General features: G+C 40.8%; 1 protein-coding gene and 1 pseudogene across 32 annotated transcripts in view; one reads left to right on the top strand and one right to left on the bottom strand.

The window, feature by feature from the left end:
• LOC110177636 (chromatin remodeler ATRX homolog) overlaps positions 1-21,318 on the bottom strand; it is a 597,323-nt gene that overhangs the window by 248,220 nt on the left and 327,785 nt on the right. The window lies entirely within an intron of this gene.
• LOC147644821 (uncharacterized) lies at positions 4,836-8,330 on the top strand (annotated as a pseudogene). The gene is made up of 2 exons (XR_015273328.1): positions 4,836-4,859; positions 5,029-8,330. The product of XR_015273328.1 is annotated as an uncharacterized LOC147644821 (transcript).

Genomic DNA, 21,318 nt, shown 5'->3' on the forward strand with positions numbered 1-21,318 from the left:
GGAATAATGTACAGCATTTGCTCATAGCAACAGGTGTACCGTGCAGAAATGGCCAAGTCGAAAGGATTCACAAGAAAGTCGTACCAATGCTTGCAAAGTTGAGTTACGAAACATGTTGGAACAGTTCAGCAGATTATAAATAGGACCGAGCCAAGGAGTACAAGGATCACGCCATTAAAGCTTTTAACAGGAACTGAAATGCGGTTAACCGATTCCAACGAGCTGAAGGATATGATGCAGGAGTTTGCCGTAAAGGAGCTGGATGAAGAAAGAATGAAATATCGCCAAACAGCCAGAGAGAATATCAAACAGCTGCAGGAAGAAAGAATTTGGTTTGAAGAGAAAACAAGAAAGAGTTTATAAACTCAATGACATAGTAGCGATTAAGAGGACCAAGTACGGAGTAGGATTACAGCTTAAGGGAAAGTTGAGGTAGAGCGCATAAGAGACACAGAATTCATGAAGACATGGCCAGCTCCATTCGAGGCGAATAAACAGTCAGGAGGGTCGAATTTGGGATTCGAAATAGGCGGGTTAAGCTATCTGGCAACTCATAATCATATCGATGCATAACTAATAGCCGATATTTTTATTAAACGGTTTCATTTAGATCACCCCGTTTGTTTTAATAAGTCTTGGGTCAAATTTAGTAATTCAAATTTCACCCTCTTCCTGTCAACCGATTAATCTGAAATTTTGTATACACTTTGGATTTTGGTGACAATACAATTATGTTTATTCATTATCATTGTTCGGTCAAACTCCTTAAATTCGCATCTCCCGAACCGTATCTCTTTGAATATACAATGTAAACAAAAGCTCATTAACATAAAGTTACCAAATCTCTGTTCTATAGTTCTGCTGCTATTAATAAAAGCCAGTTGCTGATGTTATATTGCTTGAAACGGTTGTCTTTTTGCCTTTGTTTAATAAATTGAAATTAGTTTATGCACCTCCCAACCTGATATCTTTTGCAGCACAAAAAACGCTTTGTGCATTAAACACTTTGGCGTTCAACGTGGGGCAGTGTATAAACAAATTATTAACAATTTGTTGACTAATAAACAATTGTCGACTTATCACCCGCAAATCATTGGCTTGACGCGGTCATCACAACTCAACATCGTAATAATCGCATTCATGGTGAACACAGATACCCCACCAGTGCATCATCGCAAGTTTATAATAAATATATAAATAAAATCAACTACTCGCAAATTTCTAACGCCAACGACACGTTCACACAACGGAACTATTCGCTATTATTCTTCGCATGTCTTGTCGTTGGTGTGTGTGCGTGTAGCCCTTGAAGCTCGTCGTCGATCGCTCAGTTTCCTTCGCTCCGTTATTCCGCCCAACGAAGTGTTGTTTTTGTTTGATTCGCGAACTGCAGCCGCTGGTACAGTTTTCGAGTTATCTTCGCTACCTTTGGAGTCACGCAACGGAATTGCCATTTCGCCACTTTTCATCACCGCTTCGCTCTTGCTAGGTCTTGTTGCTGTGCTTTAACTCAAGCTTTTCGGCACTTGCACTCTTGTCGCAGTAATGGCAACAACTACATTGGACACACTTAAACGGCAGCGCTCGAACATTAAAAGAAATATTACACGCATAAAGGGAATGGTCGATACCAAGCAATAAGAAGAGAGGAAATCGTCAGCTGAACTTCAGTGCCGTTTGGGAATCCTGGAGTCCTACTTTAAGCAAGCCCTCTCCGTGCAATCAGAAATTGAAACCTTGGAGCCCGCAGATAATGGTCGTGCCGACCAGGAGTACAGTTACATAACCACAAAATTGTCAATTCAGCAACTTCTTGGAGAAGAACTGTACAGCACAGTGCTCGACCACCTCGCGGCACCTAGCTACAGCGCTCCGTCTCGACTGCCAAGGTTGGCGCTGCCTGGCTTCGACGGAAATCATACGGACTATAAGAACTTCATCACGTCGTTCCTGCAACTGGTGAACCGTGAGCTAATCTCGAATATAGACAAATTTACCCATCTCCGCAATTGTTTTAGGGGACCTGCATTGGAAGCTGTCGCAGCCTTCCCGGTCACTGGAGAAAATTATGCAAAGGCTTTGGAAAAGCTGAAGGATCGGTATGACAAGCCTGCGCTAATTTTCGTCGAAACGATCGCTTCCATTTTTAAACTACAGCCAGCTGGCTCAGAAAATGCCCAACAGCTCCGCATCCGCGTTATATAGTTCCCTCTCATCGTTGGGCTCGGATGCCCAAATTTCTGAGGCACTGCTCATTTACGTGGTCATGGATAAGTGCGACCAACTGACCAAAACAAAATGAAACGAATCCCTGGACTATCTCACTCTACCATCCTGGAGCCTGTGTACCCAGCTGCTTGAACGCCAGTTTCTCTTGTCTTCTGGGCAACCCCATGGATCCGAGCGGTCAAGATAGACTCGTCCCCCAGTTAGATCTCACAACTCATCGTTTTCGCTAACCAACGCACCATGTGTACACTGCCTGCCACCCTCGTACAAATTGCTGAGCTGTGACAAATTTAAGGACCTCAGTCCAATTGCGCGATTTGACGTCGCTAAATTACATCGTCTCTGCCTGAATTGCCTGTGTAGTGGTCACCAACTTTCTCGAAAAATCGCTGTCGCACCTGCAACAAGGCACATCATACCTTATTGCACAACAACCATTCACTGAACGTGTCTCGCTCGCATCAACCGGTCCCAACCGCACCACCATTGGAAGCAGAAACCCACACACATTCCGGCCAGAAATCACAGGTTTTACCTGCCACTGCGATGGTTCTCGTAAAGGATGCATTTGGGACGTATAGACCTGGGAGAGCTCTTTTTGAATCCTGCTCCCAAGTGAACTTCGTTACGGACGATTTTGCACAACGGCTTCGTCTACGAAGGAAAAGACATCCAGTGCAAATTCGAAGCATCGGCCATTCGCAAACAGATATTAAATATTGCACAACCGCATCTTTAAATCTCGCATGTCATCTTTCGTACTCTCCGCAGATCTTTGTATTACGCCACGGATTTCATATCAGCCTAATCTCGCCATTGACGTTTCGTCTTGGAAGTTGCCGGAAAACACGCCTCTCGTTGATGAAAAATTCTACCAAGCTCGTCACGTCAACATGCTTCTGGGAACCGAAGCCTTCTTCGACGCCTTGTCAATAGGGCAAATAAGGCTGGGACCTCGAGGCCCGCTGCTGCAGAAAACTCTATTTGGCAGGGTGGTGACTGGACGACTTCAACAAAGCGGATCAATAGAAGTTTCCACTTGCATGGCTTTAAACGCAACGTCAATTGATGTCAATCTCAAATGGGAGCTGGAAGCGGTCGACTCGACACCACTGCAGAACCTGGAAAAATCCAGTTGCGAGAAACAGTACGAAAAGACCACTCGCTTCGACAGCACTGGTAAGATTGTCATCAAACTCCCATTCAAGGATGACCCAAGCAGATTGGGAGATTCGTTTGATATCGGCCGTCGTCAAGTTTTGAACATGGAACGTCGTCTATCAAAAGCTCCAGCGCTTCGTCAGCAATACTGCGATTTTATGGAAGAGTATGAAAAATTGGGTCACATGTCCCCAGTTAGTCATCCTAAATTACATCCCACTATTCACATCACATCACTACCACATCACCACATAACTATTACATCCCCCATCACTGCGTCCTTAAACCCAGCAGTGAGTCCACCAAGCTCAGGGTAGTATTTGATGCCTCATGTCGGACTTCAAATCAAACATCGCTTAACGATTTGCTATGCGTCGGCCCAACACTCCAGGAGGAGTTGTACCAACAGCTTCTAAAGTTCAGACTCTATCGTAACGTCATCACTGCAGATGTGACCAAGATGTACAGGCAAGTAAATCTCGACATTGTTGATAACAAATACCAGTACATCCTTTGGGGAGCATTTCCAGAAGACACGATGCGCACGTATCAACAAAATACAGTGACCTACGGCACTGCAGCAGCCTAAACCATCTTGCCGATGTCCACCGAATCAACTTTCCAATCGGCGCCGCCATCATTAAGACGTCCTTTTATGTTAATGACTTACTCACGGGTGCAGACGACATAGCGACACTTCGCATTATCAAGGATCAAGTCACAGAAATTCTTCGACGAGGACATTTCCCGCTTGCCAAATGGCATTCAAACCACGCTGAATTTATGGAAAATCATGCAGCTAAGGAACTCAATTCATGTGGAGAGGGATTAGCCAGCGCTCTTGGCGTGAACTGGAATCAGCACATGGGTACACTATTCTTCAAGTTCTTACCAAAGAATCAGTCATCGAGAGTCACCAAAAGAAGTATTTTGTCCATTGCATCCACCTTGTTCGACACGCTTGGATTGCTCGCACCGCTTGTTGTTGTCGCAAAAATACTTCTTCAAGAACTTTGGCTCGCTGGCCTGTCATGCGACGAGAGCGTTCCAGAAAACAGACACACGGCCTGGAGCAAATGCCTAGAGTCATTCGAAACTGTCTCAACTTTGTCGATTCCCCGCTACTGATTCATCGATCATAGCTTACGGATGCTGCTTTTATGTACGGTCAGAAACGCCGATGGGAGGTATCGCAGTGCATCTGTTGAATGATAAGTCGAGAGTAGCTCCTGTTTAGAAAAAATCTCTTCCGAAACTGGAGTTGTGCGGAGCACATTCGCTAGGCCAATTTTATGCGAAACTAAGGCCCCCATTAGCGGACAGAAGATACTCTGCATATTTTTTGACGGACTCGCAAATTGTGGTGCACTGGCTAAAACAGCACTCAGTCACACTTTCAGCTTTCGTCGGAAATCGAGTCTCCGAAATTCAAGAATGGACCGGAGATGGTCAGTGGAAATTTATGCCGGGTGCTAGCAACCCGGCAGATATTGTTTCGCGTAGAACTACAACAGCCGAGCTGGCAGCATCAATGTGGTTCACAGGCCCACAGTTCTTGGCCCAACCATCGTCCCAATGGCCAACCACACCGCAAATCATCGATATCGATCCAGCTACTGTCAAGGCTGAGCAACGTAGGAGCACAACAACAATCATGTTCTTCAACAGTTGACTCACATTAGTTCATATACTCGCTGCATTCGCACCATACGTTTTTCGCTTCGCCGACCTGTCAAGAGGAGTCAAAGGTGTCGATCCATCGCTAACGCCGGAAGAACTTCGCAGAGCATTATTCAGCATCGTTTACAACATGCAGCAATAGTTCTTCTTTTAAGATTTTCGCTCGCTGCAGAAGGCTAAACCACTTACAAGTCAGCTAAGGTATTTAACTCCATTTCTCGACAGCTCATCAGGATATGCTCTCATCAGAGTTGGAGGGCGACTACAGAACGCTGACATCCCTGAATCTGAGCGGCATCCGCTGCTTCTTCCAAGCAAATCGCACTTTGCTTGGATTTATGTTTGGCACTTGCATCTGAGGGTTTCTCACTCAGATTCGAAGGCTCTAGTAGCTCTCATCCGTCTGGAGTACTGGATCATCAATGCCAGGGATCTAGCTCGTCGAGTCGTGTGCTCATGGATCGCCTGCGTTCGGTTCAGGCCCAAACTAGAGAACCAACTCATGGGATCGCTTCCTCTAGAACGAGTTCTGCCTCAGCATCCGTTTCAGAAGTGTGGCGTCGACTTCTGCGGACCATTCGACACGTATCTTCGGATCAGAGGAAAGGGTCCAACCAAGTCATACCTCGCTGTCTTTATTTGTTTGGCATCTAAAGCAGTCCATATAGAAGTCGTCGCGGATTTGTCCACAAAGGCATTTATTGCAGCACTCGCCCGGCGGTCGATCCCAACAGACATCTACTGCGATAACGGAACCAACTTCGTCGGAGCTGCCAACCATCTTCAAGAACAACGAGAGTTTCTTGAAAACAAGGCCACCCAAGAGGTCATTTCATCTTATTTGTCAACCGATTTCATAACCTTCCATTTCATCCCTCCCAGAGCTGCTCACTTTGGAGGCCTTTGGGAAGCGGGGGTGAAAAGCGAGAAAGGTCTGCTCTACAGAACGTTGATGAATTCAAGATTCACCTTCGAGGAACTCAGCACAAAAACCGCCGAAATTGAAGCGATTCTTAACTCGCGTCCGTTATCTCCGCTATCTCCAGATCCCAACGATTTTGGTGCACTTACCCCAGGGCACTTCTTGGTTGGAAAGTCTCTTCGCTCCCTTCCAGAAAGACCGTCTCGTCAACACATGCGACCAGTCTGGAACGGTTCGACGCCGTGACCGCAAGAAAGCAAGAGTTTTGGCGGCGGTGGTTATTCGACTATCTACAAGAACTACGCGCTCGAACCAAATGGACAACACCATCGGCAAACATCAAGGCGAACACTATGGTTATCATCCACGACGACAACCTTCCTCCTCAGCGATGGAAGATTGGGCGCATTGAGACCGATATTCCCGGACAGGATGGGCTAATCCAAGTGGCCTACATTCGAACTAGCACTGGTGTATGCTGCCGACCAGTGCATAAGATGGCAGTACTCCCCACTGCATCACAATCTTGTTGAAAGATGATACTTTCAAGGGGGCCGGGATGTTCGGTCAAACTATTTAAATTCGCATCTCCCGAACCGTTTCTCTTTGAATATACAATGTAAACAAAAGCTCATTAACATGAAGTTACCAAATCTCTGTTCTCTAGTTCTGCTGCTATTAATAAAAGCCAGTTGCTGATGTTAGATTGCTTGTTTCCACAGTCTAGCCCTACTTATCACACGTCCATCGTTGTCGGTTGAACAACTGCCTAATTATAGTGTAACATTACAAAACAATCATTTTAATCAACGATTGTAGACAATTGACGTGCCCACGGTTTTATTTTAGTCTAGTCTATGCATATGTTTATAATTCCCACGACTATATCTATTTTATCATTTTTTGGTTTTTAGTACATTTATCTTAAACATTGCAATGAATGTATAACATAAAACCGTTTAACTTAAAAAGTTTTTTTTACCTATTTTTATTAAGACCACAAAATATAAGCTAGAAGAAGAAGAGTCGTCCTTTGTCATCGTTAGAGAAAAGTTAAGAATAAGAACGCGCTGTGTGTGAAAAAAGCAAAAGAATATAAACTTATGAAACTAAATCTATGCACGTATGATAAAACCAATCCTTTAAATAAATCATTTTATGTGAATATTAAATAAATTTCTACAATAATAATAATAATAATAATAATAATAACAACAACAAAAATAAGAGAATAATAAAGAGCTAAGCTAAACATAATTTTCCTTATGCATTGGAATTTTAAATTTTCAGTTAATAAGTTATAAATGTTGAAAACTGTGAAATTTTCCTTTAACTTTTAATGTTTCTTAAAGTCTGCACGTCTTATCAAAAAGTATACTTAAACTTTCTCCTTTATTTAATATAACCATAAGAAAATAACTTCATTATATTAAGTTAATTTTAACAAGAAAGCAAGTTAATTTCGGTACAATATAAATAATATATATTTATGTTAAAAAAGCAATGAAGTTTTACCCGCTTTCATTTCATTCTCCTAAACATATTATATTTACAGTATTACATTCACAAATTTGCATTTTTCCTCTACATCTAACGATCGTTTGTATGGCACCTTATTGATATAATCGTCCGATTTTTATAAAATTTGACACAAAATTTATGACTAATTTAAAATAGCTATATTTCAAATTTGATCAAAATCTGTTGAAAACTAGAATATAGGAGAATGAAATGAAAGCGAGTAAAACTTCATTGTTTTTTAACATAAATATATATTATTTATATTATACTAGCTGTACCCTGCCACGTTTCTCTGTGGCATATTATGGTTAAGAGGGCACTTCTGAATACATCAAGGTTCTGGCAAAATCATCTTCCTGGCATAAGGTGAAGAAGGCAGTCAGAGTTGTCGCTGGCGGATTCAGGACTCTTTCTTGCACATTTCTTTCTGTGAAATAGACACGTTGACCATTCTCCAAATGGACTGCCAAGTGAACTAAATCTGGATAGCGTTCATGAATGGGGAACGAAAAAATTCTCCATGCAGCCTCGTTGCTGCTTATGTATCTTCCAGTCTGGTATTGAGATATTTCATCGACAACTCGTACTGCATTGTTGTCACCATTTTCTGCCTGAACACCAAAAACTGCCATATCACTGCCTTTATTCACGTACTTGCAGATATATTTAATCGATTTCACGGAATTGCAATATTCTACGTTGATGTGCGCTTTGTATGATTTTGACAATAGTGGTGAGTATGGAACCACCCAACGATTGTCTACCTCAATATCACCAATTCTCATGTTTAAATTTGCCGAAGTCCCTCCATCTTCAGTTGACCGTCTCCCATACAGAGGATATCCATCGTCCCCTGTTACGGTGTTGGCTGTAAATGCTCGCCGATATCGCTTGGAATACTTCCCGTCTACCATGCATGGTGAACATGGGTTGAGGGTACCACATGGGCCATGGATCATGTTCTTGATGACAACTTCATGTAAATCCGTATCAACCTCGGCCCGTGGAATCTCAGCGCATATAACATCGTCGATTTCATCTGGAGTAATTTTGATAAAAATCATACAGCCAAATCAGTATGTGCGCATGCGGCAATCCTCTCTTCTGCCATTCTACTGAATACATCCAGCACCGCACAGATCCAAAAACTCCATGTTTCACAATGAAATTCATCAGTGACTTGAGCTTTTGTCTGAAAACACGGGCTGTGATGTCATGCCTATCCCTATACGATTGTCCAGGAAATAACAGCTGTACTATCTCGTCCCAAGCTGGATTGCATGTGAAGGTGATAAATAAGTCTGGACGGCCGTATCAACGAACATATGCCATGGCATCTTGACCATATTCATTCATGTGGCGTGGACTACCTATGTATGAGGATGGCAAAATCGTGAGCTTTCCAACGTTGGTTGTATTACGGTCATTCATCACAGCATCCCGCAAATGTATATATTCATCGGACCGAAGTTTCGTCTGATTCAATCGGAGGAACAGCAAACGTTCTGTTTCAATTTTTGCATACATATCGACAATGTACTGATGAAACAACTGACGACATTTCAATATATGATTGCAATCGGTCCTCCGAACCATTAACCTGTATGAGTAAAAGTTCATCGCGCTGCACTTTTTATTCGTTTCTACACCATTGACTGGATCTACCATCTTCACATTGAAATGGTATCCATCGGCACCATCTCAGAAGATTAGTGGATACTGCAAAGCATCGTAACAACGGTGAGTTTCTGCGACGTTTACCAATCGATCGTTTCGTCGATGGAGAACAATATCTCGAGGTTGAAACTGATCCCCGACTATGACAATTGCCACTTCGTCTATAGTTGGAGCATTATATCTCCTGATATGTTCTCCAGCAGGCGTCTTGTCTGCATGAATGACAATTTTATGGGTATCCGAAGGCATCATATCGATTGCTGTTTTGAATAAACGCACCAAATTGTTCCGTTCGTGAAAAAGCTTCTGTAGCTGCGAAATAATGTGCCTCTTCAGCGTATTTAAGTATTGATTCCATAACGTGCATCTACTTCATTTCCATCATCACCAAGAAGAAGAAATTTGTGTTCGCTGTCTGGGAACGGAAGCAGGGAACCGGCTTTATGATAGATTTGTCCTTTGATTTTAAAAGTTGGCATGAATTGTGCAGTTATAATTTCCGCACCAAATGACGTCATTTGAAAGCAAGAGTTGTATTTCCTAATGTTCGACAGGAAATGCTTCGATTCTGCAGTAGATCCAGCGAATAGAGAGTGCAGAGGCTCTGGTGGTGCTTCAAGTTGAGGCAATTCCACTTTCCCGGAAGCGCAACACAATCCTTTTGGTTCGTTTTTGAATTTGAGAGCCTGACGGTATGTGCACACCTGATGCATCCGGCCAATAACGACATTGCGATTCGAGCTATAATCAACAGTTGTATTATATCGGAATGCAAGACGATTGTATTGCAGGTTTTGATCTTCTGCAAGCATTAAACGCGCTTCAGCTACCCTTGCCCTGTCGCGTTCATTATTTTGAGAGTGAATCAAATCGATTGCTGCAGAACGCGACTGCCTTAAAACAAAACATCATTTGTACCGCGTTTTAAATATATATTTTGCGTTCGTCCAGCTTCTTAAATAAAATAGTTTATTTAAAGTAGCACCAAGTAATACTGTTGGGGCGCCCCTTAAGCAGAAATTATATTGTTTTCCCAACCACGTATTCAATTTATAAAAATAAACAATGCCCAACTGAATAATATGAATATAACAACCCTCAATAATAAATCAAATTGCTTCTAAACCGAGTAAAACTAAATATTTTACCGAGTTAAGCATACTTAATAAAACAAAACATCATTTGTACCGCGTTTTAAATATATATTTTGCGTTCGTCCAGCTTCTTAAATAAAATAGTTTATTTAAAGTAGCACCAAGTAATACTGTTGGGGCGCCCCTTAAGCAACTCAATCGTTTTCTCTCAAGCCTATCTGCTCGTCTTTCTGCTGATTCCTCGTTACTTACTTACTTACTGAACCTGAACAAAAAAATTAAATTTTTTTCTCCAATTCCATATTTCAATTTTTTTTGAATGTTTGACATTAAATGCTTTGATTCAGCTGGCTGCCTGTAGAGGGCGCAGAAGTAGGGGCACGGGGAAACGCGAAAAAAGTGATATATTCGCAAATGCAGATAAGCTATCAACATTAAAAGTAGACAATAACCGAGCTGGAACCTCAACGCATGTTGTCTAAAAATTTGGGCTTAAACGGTTCAGAATTTTTCAACTTTCTTCTTTCAATATGTTTTGAATGTTTGACAGGAAATGCTTTGATTCAGCTGGCTGCCTGTAGAGGGCGCAGCAGTAGGGGCACAAGGAAACGCTAAAAAAATTGATATATTTGCAACCGCAGATAAACTATCAACATAAAAAGTAGTCAATAACCGAGCTGGAATCTCAACGCATGTTGCGTAAAAATTTGGGCTTAAACGGTTCAGAACTTTTCAAGTCTATGAAGGATGTAGACACGAACAGAGCATTTTTATATATATAGATTATACACCAGGCACGTGCTGTTTGGGTTAGGTATTAGTAGGCGCGATGGAAAATATAGGACAGAAAACAAGCAAATTGCCCGGCGTGCTGCCAGGTTGTTTGCTAGCATGTTTACTAAGTTTGTTAGTATTAAAGATTTTAACTTGGGAAGACTATTAACGTTTGAGATTAGTGTGTACAAATCATTATAATTTGCACATCATAAAAGCTTCATGCAGTTCGAAGGAGGTTCTACAGTGGCGCAACACTAATGGTATATAAGATCTAGTAGTTCTACATGGTACGTTTAAACTGAGCTGACTCAACGAGTACTTTCCACATCACTATGCATAAGGTTATAAATAAAGGTTATTCCTAGCATAGTTCTACGATTGGTTAGGGTCGGTAAGTTTTTTAAGAGGAGTCTATTTGAATACGAAGGTAATCTTTGGTTTGCATCCCAACTTAAACCGCGTAGAGGGAAAAGTAAAAAGTTCAAAAAAATTAGGTTAGATTTAGGAATGTCGTACGAATAAGTCTGGTGTAAATACGAAGAGTTTGAATAAATTGTTTGAAAAAAACTGGGCAAATATATCAGCTATTGCCTGATCATTATCTGCGGTAGTATTTTCAAATGAAAGCGAGGATTGATTTATTAAAACTATTTTGGCTCCTGTGAGAACGAGCTAAAAAGTTTTAATAACACTGACCGTTTCACAGGGCAAAGTTTGACCGAGCTGATAAATAAGACGAATGGGCAGATTTAGAACCGGTTAATTTAAATTTAGAATACAGCCTTGATTTTTTATTTTTAAGTCGGCTCAACTCTTTAGTAAACCACTGCGGTTGGCATTGTAAAAAATCTCCACGGCAACTGCCATGTCAGTGCAAATGTATAGATTGGACCAATTGAACTCATATATAAAATTATTCAGCCGTTCAAAGTCCGTCTTGCGAAAACATAGGACTTTTTTGGCTGCACGGTCAGATATATTCTGTACGTCAGACCCAAGATCAAGAGTCGGAGGCGCCACCGTGGATTAACTGTTCTCGCCGGATCTGATACAAAACAAAGAGCAAGCAAGCGCTAAGGAATTTCGTAAATAAGTGACTTGAGACAGGGAAATTTCAAACAAGTCAGTGATAAAGTCATGTTGTGTAGAAGTTAGGAGAGTAATAATTTGAGCATCAAATAGCCCCAGGGATATTAAAATCATGTAGAACTACCAACTAGTATCTATCCTAAAGTCTACTGGAAGGTGGCGAAAAGGTGGTTCCAATAAATAGGAAGTTCCGACATCATTGGTAGATATCTATCATTGATAGATAGCTCCACACAAAGGAATACAACATCGTTGCGTTCCTTGGACGTTGATGCACTAAGGTCAGTACATTCAAGTGGCCCGTATGACACCAGGCACGTGCCTGTTTGGGTTAGGTGTTAGTAGGCGCGATGGAAAATATAGGACAGAATACGAGGAAAATTGACTACCGGCGTGCTGCCAGATTGTTAGCTTGCATGCTTACTAAGTGTGTTAGTATTAAAGATTTTAATTTGGGAAGGGTATCTACGTTAGAGATTAGTGTGTACAAATCATTACAATTTGCACATAGCACTCTAAAAGGTTCATGCAGTTCAAAGGAGGTTCTACAGTGGCGCAACACTAATGGGATATAGGATCTAGTAGTTCTACATGGTACATGGAAATTAAGCTGACTCAACAAGTCAGCACTTTCCACATCACCATGTATAAGGTTAAAAATAAAGGTTATCCCTAGCATCGTTCTACGATTGGCTAAGGACGGCAAGTTTATTAATAGGAGTCTACTAGAGTAGGAAGGTAATCTTTGGTTTGCATCCCAATTTAAACCGCGTAGAGCGAAAAGTAAAAAGTTGTTTTGAACCGACTCAATGCGTTTAGTATAGATGCCGTACTGAGGGTTCCAAACGCAGCATACATATTCTAGGATAGGACGAACTAAGGAAGTATATAAGGATTTAGTAACATAGGGGTCATTGAATTCCTTCAACAGAATTAATTCTTTCCAAAGAGCAGCAGTTCAACGTGTAAGTAGCAAGCTTAGGAACGACACGAGAGAATGTCATTAGCTTGCATTTCTAGCCATTTAAGTTTAGTAAGTTTACACGGAACCAAGTTTGAAAATTATTAAGATCTGTTTGTAAATCCGACTGGCAGGCAACGTCATTGTATTGCACGCAAAGCTTGACGTCATCCGCGTACATAAGTACTCTGGAGTTAGTCAAGACTTTGGGCAGGTCATTTATAAATAATGTAAACAACAAGGGTCCCAAATGGCTTCCTTGCGGGACGCCAGATGTAACCCTTAGAACATTGGATAAATTATTCTTAAAGAGGACCTTTTGTGTCCTGCCATTCAAATAACTAATTAAGAAGATCACTTGGAAAACCCATTGAATCGAGTTTTCTAACGAGGAGAGGAGGTTTACAGAGTCAAATGCTTTACTGAAATCAGTATAGATTACATCTGTCTGACAATTATTATGGAAGCCCTTTATAATATAGGAAGAGAGTTCCAAAAGATTTGTTGTTGTTGATCTTCGCTTCATAAAACCATGTTGACATGGAGAAATAACCGATCTACAAAGGTGCTGTAAGTGAGGGGTGGTAATGTTTTCAAATAATTTAGGGATGGCCGACAACTTAGAGATTCCTCTATAATTGCTGGCATCCAATTTGCTACCTTTTTTGTGGAGAGGAATAATAAACGATTCCTTCCAAATAATGGGAAAGTGGGAGGTTTCCAAGGACAAGGTAAACAATTTCAGAAGGGGCGCCGGCACAATACCTGAGCATACAGCCAGGAATTCCGTCGGGGCCTGGTGAATAAACTGGCTTGACACGATGAAGATCTAAAAGAAGAGAGCTTTCGTTTAGGCTAGGACAGAAAATTAAGTTTGATTTGGGTATGTCGTAGGAATAGGTCTGGTGTATATACGAAGAGCTAGAATAGGTTGTTTGAAAAAACTGCGAAAATAGATCGGCTATTGCCTGATCATTATTTGCATTAGTATTTTCCAATGAAAGCGAGGAAGGATTTGTTTTAGGCTTACGTTTAGTGTTAACGAAATTATAAAACTGTTTTGGGTCCTGTGAGAACTGGGCCCTACAACGAGTTAAATAGTTTTTATAACACTGCGCGTTCAGCACGGTAAAGTTTGACCGAGCTGATAAATAAAATGAAAGGGCAGATTGAGAACCGGTGATTTTAAATTTAGCATACAGTCTAAATTTTTTATTTTTAAATCGGCTCAACTCTTTAGTAAACCACGGCGGTTTATTCGAGCTTGGCGGCTAATATAACGGAACGCATTCAGTAAAAAATGAGTTCATGGCACTGTAAAAAATATCCACGGCAACAGCCATGTCAGTGCACATGTATAGATCAGACCAATTGAACTCGTTTATAAAATTATTCAGCCGTTCAAAGTCCGTTTTGCGAAAACATAGGACTTTATTGACTGGACGGTCAAAAATATTCTGTACGTCACACCCAATATCAAGAGTCACATCGAAAGTTGGATGATAAGGATCTTCGGGCTGCGTCAGAGGCGCCACCCTTGCTAAACTGACTCTCGCAAAATCAGAGACGAAGCAAAGATCGAGCAAGCGCTGTAAGGAATTTCGAACATGGTTGACTTGAGACAGCGAAATCTCAAACAAGCCAGCGATAAAGTCATGTTGTGTAGGTGTATGGAAAGTATTGGTGGAATTATTTGAGCACCAAATAGCATATATAATAATAATAGTACAGGGATATTAAAATCTCTTAGAACTGCCAACTGGTCTCTATCCAAAAGTCTACTGGAAACCATCTGAATAGCGGAAAGGTGATTCCAATAAATAGGAAGTTCCGACTGTGGGGGTATGTAGGAACAGGTAATAAAAATGGAGCTACCTTTGATAGATAGCTTCACACAGAGGAATTCAACATCGTTGCATTCCTCGAAGGTTAATAATTCTGACGTGAGTGAGGAGTCCACCGCTATAAGAACTCCACTCCCGCGTCTGATAGGGCGATCTAGCCGATATACCGTGAACACAGCTGGAAAAACTTCGGAGCTCAGAATCTCCGGCTTTAACCAGGTTTCTGTGAGCACAATAACCTGAGATGCAAACGAAAGGCTATCAGAATACAAGTAAGGAAGCTTACTACGTAAGCCTCTTGCATTCTGATAGGAAATACCTAAGGAGTAGGTTAGTTTTTTGGGTCGGGATTGGAAGACGTAGAAGGTGCAGTGGTAATTTCAGGCCTGGGAAGAGTTATTCCTACAGGCCGCTTTTTCTTCGCCTCGAACTCCTTAACAACGATGTACTCTGGCCAGAAGTTGGGAGAGCAAATAGTGTTAAAGAGCTCGTTATCTTAATTTTTTCGGCTCTGGTTTTGCCTTGTATAAAGGCGAGAACATCTTCCGATGTTTGGTCAGGGGAGAGCCGCGAGACAAAAATATGTCTCGTCGGTGGAACCGCAAGGAAGATTGGTTATCTGCCGTGCCATTGTCGGCCGGTATTCCGGGCCTAACACCCTGGGCAGATATATCGTTAAACACGGGACTTTGAGGGGTCAATATTTGCGACCCCCCAGGCGACAAAACAGAAATCACCGGCGGTACGGGCACTCCCGCTGCACATTCGGGTACCGAATCTTTTCTAGCGCTCGATCTCAGCACTCTTGGAATTAATGCTGAGGTCGAGGGTTGTGCCGAGGGAGGCTGCTGCTGAAAGCCCGTTGCAGGTAGTTGGGGTCCGTCTACATGCTGCCCACCAATAGCAGTTTTTTTTGCGCCTAGGAGACTCATTTAATAGCGTAAGGCTATTAAATTGGGTGTCCAGCGCCAAGAACATATCAAGAGTTTTACGAAAACTCGTTAAAATGCCCTTAAAACCGCTTTTGGTTTGCCGCATGAAAGACATAATCTCCCTTTCTACATCACGACAGGCCTCACAACAGAAACGCAGGCCGATGTTTTTTTTACATCGTCCACCGTCCGAGCTGCAACTCCAATACACTTGGCGTGCATGACGTTGTCGCACAGCCAGCAGCCGATTGTAAGGTCACCTGCAGCAATTGCCTTTTTGCAGGTTTTGATAAAACAGACAATATTTCCGGACATTATATGGACTTACCACTGTACTTGTAATTTGCAAAAATAACAACAGAGCTAATAAGAAAGAAGTGAAGAGTCTCAGCGAGAGCGAGAGAGCGGGAGAGCGAATGAGATCAGATGAGATAAGAAGTGCAGCGGCACAGCTAAAGCGAGAGAGTGAGAGAGCGTGGGAGATAGATAGATAAAACGTTTAGCTGTTGCGACGGCGCAAACAAAAGCTAGACGAAGAAGGCACAAAAATGAATGCAAAATATGCAAAAGCTAACACTAGCATCACAACTAAATTGGAAAATAAAGCCAATTATGTACACAAATTAGAATAGTTGCATGCACACGCGAAGTGAACGGGAAGTCATAAACACTAATTAGGAATTTTAAGTTAACCCCGGTGGTTAGAATCAATCTTTAATACAAAACGAGAGCGCAAGAAAAAAACACGTCCGTTCACTTGGAAAGATGAATATAACCCCGAAGGTTAATAATTCTGACATGAGTGAGGAATTCACCCCCACGTCGGATATGGCAATCTAGCCGAAATACTGTGAACACAGCTGGAAAAACTTCGGAGCTCAGAATCTCCGGCTTAAACCAGGTTTCTGTAAGCACAATAACCTGAGAACCAAACGAAAGGCTATCAGAAAGGCTATCTTGCATTCTGATAGAAGAAACCACCATTGATAAGGTTATAAATTAATGTTATTCCTAGCATCGTTCTACGATTGGCTAAGGGCGGTTAGTTAGTTAAGAGAAGTCTATTTGAATAGGAAGGTAATCTTTAATTTGCATCCCAATTTAAGCAGCGTAGAGCTAAAAATAAAAAGTTCTTTTGAACCGACTCGGTGTGTTTACTATGGACGCCGCACTGAGGGCTTCGACGGAACGCTCACGTAACACATTAAGTAAAAACAGAGTTTGTGGCACTGTTAAAAATATCCACGGCAACTGCCTTGTCAGTGCACATGTATAGAAGGCACCAATTGAATTCATATATAAAATTTTTTAGCAGTTCAAAGTCTGTCTTGCAAAAACAGAGGACATCGAAAGTTGGATGATACGGATCTTCCTTGGCTAAACTGACTTTCGCAGGATCAGAGACGAAACAAAGATCGAGCAAGCGCTGTAAGGAATTTCGCACATGGTTGACTCTAGATAACGAAATGTCGAACAAGCCAGCGATAAATTCATATTGTGCAGAAGTTAGGAGACTATTGGTGGAATTATTTAAGCGCCAAAAGCACCAGGGATATTATAATCACCTATGACTACCAACTGGTCTCTATCCAAAAGTCTACTGGAAACCATCTGAATAGCGGAAAAGTGGTTCCAATAAATAGGAAGTTCTGACAATGAAGGTGTGTAGCAACATGTAGTTAAAAAGTGAGCTACCTTTGATAAATAGCTTCACACAAAGGAATTCAAAATCGTTGCATTCCTCGAAGGTTAATAATTCTAACGTCAGTGAGGAGTATAAGAACTCCACCCCTGCCCCTGATAGAGCGATCTAGCCGATATACTGAGAACATAGCTGGAAAGACTTCGGAGCTCAGAATCTTCGGCTTTGACCACCTTTACTGTGTTCCGCTTGTATTTATTAATTTTTCATACATACCTATTTGCAATATAGTCCACTCCATTGATTTATGTACATTCCCTCCAAAATATATTTACAAAATTTTGGAAAATTTACGTAAATTTATACAAACAAAAATATACCGACACGGGAATTAAATAATATAAAAAGTTTCCGTTCAAGTAACTTAAATAAAATTCATAAACATATATATTAAAAAAACTACAGTTACAGTCCACAGCTTTTACTAAAATAAATATTTCTCTAAAGACCTTACGGATCAATTGCTATAATCGACACAAAACAGCCGACTTACTTTTTACATACGCATATTTTGCAACACGCCATTGCTCTAACCTGAGCTGAGTTAAATCCAAGCATACGCATGTAAATATATTCTGCCAAGCTTAGCGGTAATCTGCGCTTTCCACAGGTTCACATCCCCACAAACATACATTTGACAATCTTCGCGCTCTTCGGAACCAAGCGGCAAACTACAAACCGTAACATGAATATAAACATGTACTAAGTAATCTTCGGACTATTCTGCGATAAGCTGCTGTTGCCACATATTAATGTATGTCTTATACCTGCATAAGGGCAGACATACAGTCCCAAGAGTCAGCCAAGTCGTCAAATTTAATTAGTCTCCTCTTTGCTCATCACGTACATCAACCTGCCCTCATATATTCATCTGTGGCAAAAAACAGTGATACAGTGGAGAGACAGAATCCTCCACCAAAGATTTAAAGAATACTTTAAAACTATCGGCACACAACTAAAGCTATTTTATAGCTATTCCAGTTAGATTTGACTGGGTTTTGCACAATTATTACGAATTTTTTGTGGTGTTTCAAACACAAAATCAAAGTTATCCGAATAGTCCAAATCCAAAATTCGTTAAATAAATTATTAGCTATTTTATAGCTATACTACGATTCAGATTGGTTCTTAAACTCCAAATCCAGCTTATAACACTTTTCAAAAGTATAAGTTATATAAAATCCATCAATTGCTCCATGCATTTTAAATACATTTATTTTGACCTCTGTCCGTCTGATTCTATGGGATAAGGCCGAGAAAGAGTACGAAGCTTGTTTAGAGCTAATTTAAGTTGATTTTGAAATCGCGGCGGACACCTTGCTTACTCTTTAAGCGAAAAACGAGAAATCACACTCTGTTTACGAAAGGTGTGTTGCCCAGATCATGGAACAGATCGAAACGATTTTTTCTAATCTTATTCCATAGTTTCCAATACGCCTCTCACCAAACTATGGTTTTCGGTCAGTGGTTCGAAGGTGTGGAACAAGACGGAGCTCAGCTCTAATAGGAGGTTACCAGAATAACCTTCCCGCTTAAACCTACCTACCTTCCATACTCTCGAGGCTTTCAGCCTTTTGACTTGACTTTGCCTTTTCGTGTTCATCTCTTAAGGATCATTTAATTCGCGTTTCTACCTGGCTTCCAATACGATTGCATCAATACACTAGATAGCGAAGTCAACCCTGTGGGACGCTAGCTTGATAAAAATCTGTTCTGGATTGTGTCACCATAGGACAGTGACCTTTCTGGTGGTTCGAATCGTTGTGCTTCACATATAAAAGAACGGGAACTGTTTTAACAGTCGGTCATTTTATGCCCTTCTTGGTCGCACTAGCGGATCATGTGACCAACGTGACCAATCCAAAGATCGACCAATCGAGAGAGCGAAGCTGCCATGCACCTGTAAGCAGGTGAAAAATCCCCAAGCCCTGCCGAGGACTTAGAGAGCTCGTACCTATCGACCGAAAAACGCTGACAGAAAGAATGATATCAGAACGACCGCAAAGCTCCGGCTAAGAAGAGGATAGATGGAGCAGACGGAGAGATTAGGTTATATGTATGTAATAAGCTGACCCGGCGAACTTCGTACCGCCCTATAATCAAGAAATATCTGTTTCCTTTTTATCTGAATTAAGTTAATTTTAAGTTAATTATTCCAAAAACAAATTGTTTATTATTCTAAAGCTTATTCTTAGTTTTATTTTCTCTCGCGTATTTGAATACTGTTGTTGGAATTCCGACATATAACTGGCCATGTGAAAGTCATGTATTTTCAATATAAATGCCACAAACACTTTGTGACTTATTTATCGACATTGAAAATAAAATTGAAACCGTTTAAAGTCGAACGGCATATTATTTCGAATTAGAGGAATCCGTGGAAATAAAAACGTCTTCTCCTTTGTACTTCCCTTTCAAAATTGTGGCGTCAGTTTTTACAGCCAATATAACCCGATCGCTCATCCAAACATGATCTTTATATTTTGTGCAATATATGGACAAATTTTTTCAAACAGTTCTGGCTTAGATTTCATATATTACTTTCCCTACTAATTTCTGCAATAGTAGGGAACGTAATGTATCCAGACGATGAGACAACAGGTTTTTTCCATTACCAATATCAAGCAATTTGTTTGAAAAATACTCTCCAGATTGGATATTCAGCAGTTCAACTAGCATGTTCATACTCAATTTGAGCGTTTTAACATATAACAATAAAATGAATGACTTTAAGCATGCATTTAGGTCGTCGGCTGGTAATGTTTATCGATATTCACCTGACAATAATAGCACTGCACTTCCAAACCGGTTTTGGTTCTTTCGCAGATCTTGCAAAGTGTGGTCTAATGCTCCTAAAGAAATTTCGTGTTCCATTGTGCACTTATCCTAAACTATTATTGTGTATTGCTGCAACACTTTTGCCATTGCTGAATTTCTCGAAGGTTGCAGGTTGACGTGTCATTTATTTGCATGTTCAAGGGCAACTTGATTGCGGAATAAGCTGTCCGATAGCGATCCAACAATGCCTGATGAAGAAAGGGCAATACCATTTTGGGATGTTTTTCCGTTCCACCAGGAGCATCTAAGAAAAAAAATCCCGTTCTATAGCTTACTACTTTCATAAGAGTATCATAGGCACATTTTTATACCCCTGCAGGGTATTATAATTTCAATCAGAAATTGGCAACGCACTGAAGGAGGCACCTCTGACCATATTAAGTATATATATTCATGATCAGCATTAACAACCGAGTCGATCTAACCATGTCCGTCTGTCCGTTTCTACGCAAACTAGTCTCTAAGTTTTTAAGCTATCTGAATAAAACTTTGTAGTTAGTCTTCTATATACTCTCACTCATATATATGTCGGAACGGGCCGGATCGGACGACTATATCATATAGCTGCCTAGAAATGATCGGAAAATTTTTACAAAAAACATTTGCAGTTTTCGACAGAACTTGATCAAATTTGAGGTATAGCCATTGTAAATTATTTTACAATTTTGTGCAAAATTTTTAGAAAATTGGACTACTATATCATATAGCTCCCATAGGAAAGATCGAGAAATTAATACAATTACAAATTATAACTTTTTTAGTTTTCAACAGATTTTCATCAAACTTAAGTTATATCCATATTATATTATTCTACGATTTTGTGTAACATTTTATAAAAATCGGACTAATATATAATATAGCTTCCAAAGGAATGACCAAGAAATTAATATA

Source organism: Drosophila serrata, unplaced genomic scaffold (assembly GCF_035046125.1).
Source record: "Drosophila serrata isolate PLE 108 unplaced genomic scaffold, ASM3504612v1 contig_88, whole genome shotgun sequence".
Lineage (NCBI taxonomy): Eukaryota > Metazoa > Arthropoda > Insecta > Diptera > Drosophilidae > Drosophila > Drosophila serrata.